Below are 5,486 nucleotides of genomic sequence, written 5' to 3' on the forward strand. Positions count from 1 at the left end.
CGTGCCTGTAATCCCAGCTACTCAGGAGGCTGAGGCAGGAGAATTGCCTGAACCCAGGAGGCGGAGGTTGTGGTGAGCCGAGATCGCGCCATTGCACTCCAGCCTGGGTAACAAGAGTGAAACTCTGTCTCAAAAAAAAAAGAATAATCTGTTGTTTTGACATTGGTGTTTGCCTTATATTTGAGGAAGACTGTTATTTATGTATCCTGTCAGTACTCCAGTGAGCATCACATGAGGAGATAACATAAACAAGTTGTCACACTATTCCTAAGGTTGACCACTGAATCTGAGTGGCCTGATCTCTCTCTGTTGGTTTTTGTCTTCAGGGTTTTTTGCTACTAGACAGTGATCTATGTGTTCATTTTGGTACAGTACAAATGCCCTTTCTCTGTCAGCTATTAACGTAATGGTTTTAACACCAATGCTTCTGTGAATCAATAATTTCATTAGGAGTGACAGAATGATTTTCTTTTTTAACAAGTTCTACTTCTACATTTGTCTTTTTTTTTTAATTTTTTTATTTTTTTTGAGATGGAGTCTCTCTCTGTCACCCAGGCTGGAGTACAGTGATGAGGTCTCAGCTCACTGCAACCTCTGCCTCCTGCGCTCAAGTGATTCTCCTACCTCAGCCTCCCAAGTAGCTGGGATTACAGACATGCACCACCACACCTGACTAACTTTTGTATTTTTGGTAGAAACAGCGTTTCACCATATTGGCCAGGCTGGTCTGGAACTCCTGACCTCAGGTGATCCACCTGCCTCCCAAAGTGCTGGGATTGCAGGCGTGAGCCACTGTGCCCATCCTACTTCTACTTTTATTATCTAGGATTCAGTTCTTGCCAATTTTGTCCTTTCAACCTTGATCAAACAGTTTTCCATTGCTCATCAAAAACAAACTTGTGACTGGGCACAGTGGCTCGTGCCTGTATCCTAGCACTTTGGGAAACCAAGGTAGGCGGCTCATCTGAGGTCAGGAATTTGAGACCAGCCTGACCAACATAGTGAAACATCATCTCCACTAAAAATACAAAAATTAGCTGAGTGTGGTGGCGAGCACCTGTAATCCCAGCTACTACAGAGGCAGAGGCAGGAGAATCACTTGAATCCGGGAGGCGGAGGTTGCCAGGAGGCGGAGGTTGCCGTGAGTGCGGAGATGGCACCTCTGCACCCTAGCCTGAGCCACAGAGCAAGACTACATCTCAAAAACCCAAACAAACAAGAAAAACAAACTTATTTCTTTATCTCCCATAGTAGTATTCCTGCCTTCCTTTTACCCTTGTTGCTTTCTGCTAACTTATTTGCTCTTATTTTCTTACATTTCGCAGCACACCCCTTTAATTAGTTAAACTTAGGACTGTGTCAGGATGTGGTAGATAGGTAAAGTGGCTGGGCACAGTGGTTCATGCCTGTCATCCAACCACTTTGGGAGGCTGAGGTGGGTGGGTCGCTTGAGCCCAGGAGTTCCAGTGTGGACAACATGGCAAAACTCTGTCTCCACAACAAATACAAAAATTAACTGAGCATGGTGCCACATACCTGTAGTCCCAGCTACTTAGGAAGCTGACATAGGAGGATCTCTTGAGTCCAGGACGTTGAGGCTGCAGTGAGCAGTGATCACACCACATACTCCACTCTGAGCAACAGATGGAGACTGTCTCAAAAAAATGTGTAAAGTAACCTGGGCGCTGTGACTCAGTCATATAATCCCAGCACTCTGAGAGGCCAAGTTAGGAGGATATTTGAGCTCAGGAGATGGAGTCTTGCAGTGAACTGTGTTTGTTCCATAGCATACCACCCTGGGCAACAGAGCCAGACCCTGTCTTAAGAAAACAAAAAAGCCTGGTCTATAATGTTTGGGACACACACACACATATAGTTAGTGGGAGATATAATTGTCCTCCTCCACCTGAGAGACATAATTCTTATCCTCTTCATTTTTCTTTATTTCTTGATATTTTCTCAGCTTTATCTTTTAACTCTTATTGCTAAATTTTTCATTTCTGCCACTAAGCTTTTAATTTCTAGCAGTTCTTTTTATATTAGAAGTGTTGGCTAGGCATGGTGGCTCATGCCTGTAATCCCAGCACTTTGGGAGTCCAAGGGGGTGGATCACCTGAGGTCAGGAGTTCAAGACTAGCCTGGCCAGCATAGTGAAATCCTGTCTCTACCAAAAATACAAAAATTAGCCAGGCATGGTGGCGGGCAACTGTCATCTCAGCTATTCGGGAGGCTGAGGCAGGAGAATCACTTGAACCCAGGAGGCAGAGGTTGTAGTGAGCCAAGATCAAACCACTGCACTCCAGCCTGGGCGACAGAGCGAGACTCCATCTATAATTCTTTATTTTATTTTATTTTGTTTTTTTTTTTTGAGACAGACTCTTACCCTGTCACCCAGGCTGGAATGCAGTGACGTGATCTAGGCTCACTGCAACCTCTGTCTCCTGCGTTCAAGTGATTCTCATGCCTCGGCCTCCTGATAGCTGGGACTGCAGGTGTGTGCCACCACGCTTAGCTAATCTTTGTATTTTTAGTAGAGATAGAATTTGACCATGTTGGCCAGGATGGTCTTGAACTCCTGACCTAAGTGATCCACCCACCCCAGCCTCCCAAAGTGTTGGGATTATAGGTGCAAGGTGGGTGGATAGCTTGATTCCTTCTAAAAAGAAGGTTTTATTTTAAATTTTGTATGGGTACATAGTAGGTGTTACATCTATTACATAATTCTTGCCTGATTTATTCGTGATTAAGAATTGGGAACTGGCTGGGCACGGTGGCTTACGCCTGTAACCCCGACACTTTAGGAGGCCAAGGCTGGTGAATCACCTGAGGTCGGGAGTTAGAGACCAGCCTGACCACCATGGAGAAATCCTGTCTCTACTAAAAATACAAAAAATTAGCCAGGCATGGTGGTGCATGCCTGTAATCCCAGCTGCTTGGGAGGCTGAGGTAAGAGAATCACCTGAACCCGGGAGGAGAAGGTTGTGGTGAGCCGAGATCACGCCATTGCTCTCCACCCTGGGCAAGAAGAGCGAAACTCCGTCTCAAAAAAAAAAAAAGAATTGGGAACTAAGAAGCAAATTGGAAGAGTGAGAGTGCGGCTTTCAACTTGAAGCTTAATAATAGGATGATCTTTTGGTCAACTGATGGGGAACCCCATGGGTTAATATTTTTAGGACTTTCCTTTTTTTCTGGTTCTTAGTTCCACAGGGAAGGGTCTTGCTGAGAAAGCTTCCAGAGAAGTTTGTTGCCTGAAAAATACAGGTCTGGATGCCAGCTCTCTGGGAATCAAGTAGGAAGGGGGACATTTCTTGGTGTTGAAACATTCCCCAGTGCTTGGTGAACCCAAGACTTAGATCTTTATGTTCCATCTTGTCAAAGAAAAAATGCTTAGAATCTATGCTAGGATGGGGAAAGGCCTGCCACCATCAGCATGATGGGAGGGAAGAAATCTGTCAACCTCCTTTTTTAGCATCTGTCCATCCTGTTCCAGGGGTATCTGGTACTATATATTCCTGAGCCTACAGCATAAATCAGAATTTTTTTTTGGCTTTTCTTCACTGTTGTAGACCCTGGCTATCTCAGGTTGGTAGTTAGTTAACCATTCATCCATCTCTTCTTTGGCTTATGAAAAATCATGTTGCTTTTGTTTCTTCTCTTGTTCTTCCTTTCCTTGTGGTAGTACTGTTTAGGGGAGTTTTGGAAGGGAATGTGATCAATCTGCCATCTTTTTTTTTTTTTTTTTTTTTGAGATAAGGTCTCTTTACTCTGTCACTCAGGCTGGAGGGCAGTGGCCCATTTTGGCTCACTGCAGCCTCTATCTCCTAGGCTCAAACAATCAGCCTGCCTCAGTTTCCCAAGTAGCTGGAACTACAATCATGTGCCACTATGCCTGGCTAATTTTGTATATTTTTTGTAGAGACAAGGTTTTGCCATGTTACCCAGGCTGGTCTCTAATTCCTGGACTCAAGTGATCCACCCACCTAGGCCTCCAAAAGTACTGGGATTACAGGCATAAGCTACTGCGCCTGGCCCAGTTTGCTATCTTAATCCCTGCTAGGCTACTGATTTCTAGGCAGAGTTGTTTTTTTTTTTAATTTTTATTTCAGGGACAGGGTCTCACTCTTTGCCCAGACTTCAGTGCTGTGGTGCGGTTATAGCTCACTGCAGCCTTGAACTCCTGAACTCAAGTGATTCTCCTGCCTCAGCCTCCCAAGTAGCTGGGGACTACAGGTGTGTACCACCATGCCAAGCTAATGTATTTTATTTTATTCTATTTATTTTTTATTAATTTTTGAGACAGGGTCTTGCTCCGTTGCCCAGGCTGGAGTACAGTGGTATGATCATGGCTCACTGCAGCTTTGACCTCCTGGGTTCAAGCCATCCTTCTACCTCAGCCTCCCAAGTAGCAGGAACTGCAGGCATGTGCCACCATGCTCGGCTAATTTTTAAGTTTTTTGTAGAGAAGGGTCTCTCTACTTTGCCCAGGCTGTTCTTGAACTCCTGGGCTCAAGCTATCCTCCCACCTCACTTTGCTTCCCAAAATGCTGAGATTACAGGCATGAGCCACCGTACCTGGCCTTTGGTTTTTTTTGTAGAGATGAGTTCTCACTTTGTTGCCCAAGTTGGTCTTGAATTCCTGGCCTCAAGTGATCCTCCTGCCTTGGCCTCCCAAAATGTTAGGATTATAGGTGTGAGCCACCATGCCCAATTTAGATAGTAATTTTATACCTAGTTCCTGCAACAATTCTCTTGCTACTTGTGGTGGTAGTTCAGTTAACTCTTCTTTTTCTGATCTCATTACGTTTGTTAGTACCTTCAGAATCATGGTACACCTTTATATCTGATTTTAAATAGGAGTGCTTATGTACTCAACTATGAAGTGTCTCTGAAAGTAGTCTACAAGAAGAGAGCTAAATATAATAGGTCAAAGTACATGTATTCATTTCTTTGTTTTAGTGTTAACTCTTTATCTTTACCCCTAATTAAATATCCTGTTAAATTTACAGTGTCATTACCCATCCTCTAGAGATGGTTTGCATTTAAGCATTTTGCTTGTGTTATAATTTGTGTGTGAATAAGATACCACAAGAATACTAGATACATATTTAAAATTAGGCAGTTGCTAAAATCCTAGGATATAGTGATACAGCACAGTATTTGCCTTAATACCTTTTATTGGAAAGGATTTTTTGTTTGTTTTTGAGACAGTCTCATTGTATCACCCAGGTTGGAGTGCAGTGGCATGATCTTGGCTCACTGCAACTTTCACCTCCTGGGTTCAAGCAATTCTCTTGGCCTCAGTCTTCTGAGTGCCTGGGACTCCAGGCACATGCCACCACGCCTTCTCTACAACAATACAAATATTAGGGTTTTGCCATGTTGGCCAGGCTGGTCTAAAACCCCTGGCCTCAAGTGATCAACCTGCCTCGGCCTTCCACAATGCTGGGATTATAGGCATGAGCCACTGGGCCTGGCCATAATTTGAT

At 44.1% G+C, this 5,486-nt stretch overlaps 1 protein-coding gene across 3 annotated transcripts in view; it reads left to right on the forward strand.

The window, feature by feature from the left end:
* The window catches only part of ZMYM5 (zinc finger MYM-type containing 5), a 34,403-nt gene that overhangs the window by 2,172 nt on the left and 26,745 nt on the right, over window positions 1–5,486 (forward strand). The window lies entirely within an intron of this gene.

The sequence above is a fragment of the Cebus imitator genome, unplaced genomic scaffold (genome assembly GCF_001604975.1).
Source record: "Cebus imitator isolate Cc_AM_T3 unplaced genomic scaffold, Cebus_imitator-1.0 Scaffold204, whole genome shotgun sequence".
NCBI classification, from domain to species: Eukaryota; Metazoa; Chordata; class Mammalia; order Primates; family Cebidae; genus Cebus; species Cebus imitator.